This window comes from Acyrthosiphon pisum, chromosome A3 (assembly GCF_005508785.2).
Source record: "Acyrthosiphon pisum isolate AL4f chromosome A3, pea_aphid_22Mar2018_4r6ur, whole genome shotgun sequence".
Classification (NCBI taxonomy): domain Eukaryota; kingdom Metazoa; phylum Arthropoda; class Insecta; order Hemiptera; family Aphididae; genus Acyrthosiphon; species Acyrthosiphon pisum.
Genome location: NC_042496.1, coordinates 33,238,618 through 33,240,133, shown reverse-complemented (window position 1 = coordinate 33,240,133; position 1,516 = coordinate 33,238,618).

Below are 1,516 nucleotides of genomic sequence, written 5' to 3'. Positions count from 1 at the left end.
AATGTCCCAAATCTAATCTAATAACTAATAAGTAATAAGTAATAATCAAACTAATCAATAAATTTCGACGAACATTTACGGAAACTTTTAAAAATAAAAATAAAACTAAGACATAAGCCAAGGGGGGGGGGGTCCGGACCCGGGGTCCACCCCCCTGGGTTCGCCACTGACTAACAATAAAGATGGCTCCAAGATCTTTTATTATTTAACCTTAGATTCTATATTACCAGTTTACCACGTAATTGGTAAATTCACCAATATTAAATTCTCCATATCTAGATTTTTTTTGTATGGACTCAACAATTTGGGGGTTCACTTGGGAGAAGTGGATTAAGTTTATATATCAGACATTTGACGCTGCTTATGTGTAGTTCAGAATGATTGAAATATCTATATTAATAACCAAAAATAAGTTACCAAGTTACCTAGGTTGAAGAATAAAATATATTATAATATTTTATAACTTTTTTCTTCGTGGTAATAATAATATAGCTATTTACTAATTTAACTATATCCGGTTACATTATAATTGTCATTAAATAGGTAGGTCGTAGGTACTTACCACTTACGTATAAACGATAAGCCCGCGATTAATTTATGAAGTCGTTTAACACATTCCGGGAAATAATGACAAATGCAGACAATACATTACGGGCTTAGAAAAATAATTTGTTAAATCACCGGACCGAATTCGAAGCCCAGAGATTTGACAAATTATTACTTAGAAAGTCAGACGAATTGTTGAAACATCACATTTTAATAACCATTAATAACGAACGGAAACGATGAATCATTGCTTAATGCTTATTACTGGCAATAGCAATGAAACTTTGACGACATTGACCGATAAGAATAAAATAACTGTTTGTTAGAAAGTGTACATATGTTATACGGTTAAGTCTATAATCCGTAGCTGGCGACCATAATATCATTACCTATACCGATATCTAAAGAAACCAAAGACATACGTATTTTAATGAATAAATATTATAAGAGAGCTGCTGAAGATTTGAGTATGTTACCCGCCTGTATATTTATATTGATCTCTACTTTTTTTTGATTGCTGGCAATTATTTTCGACCAATATTGTTGAAGTTCAAAATAATATATATTTATACGTCGAAATCATTCGTATAATTTAGTATAGACTAGTGGCGTGAGTTGACGGTGCCCGGAGCGTGGCGGTCTATCCACTGATCCAGTAAACATCCAAATACTGAAGTAAAAAAATAAATACGAAACGATGCTGAATATGTTTCATTCTGCCAGCCGCGGTGGGAACGCGAGAGTAACCTACCAGGGGCGGCTCCAGAGCCTTGGGTTAGGGGGGGGGCCAAGTTATAATTTCACAAAATCTTATAACAAAAAGAAAACAAACATTTTTATAACACAAATTCAAGTCGTCTATTTTTATTCCATTTACCCAGCAGGTACATCGTATACACCGTCATACCTCTATGGCCCATATAGTCCATATGACAATATTATAATAATTTAATATGCATTTATTTTAACA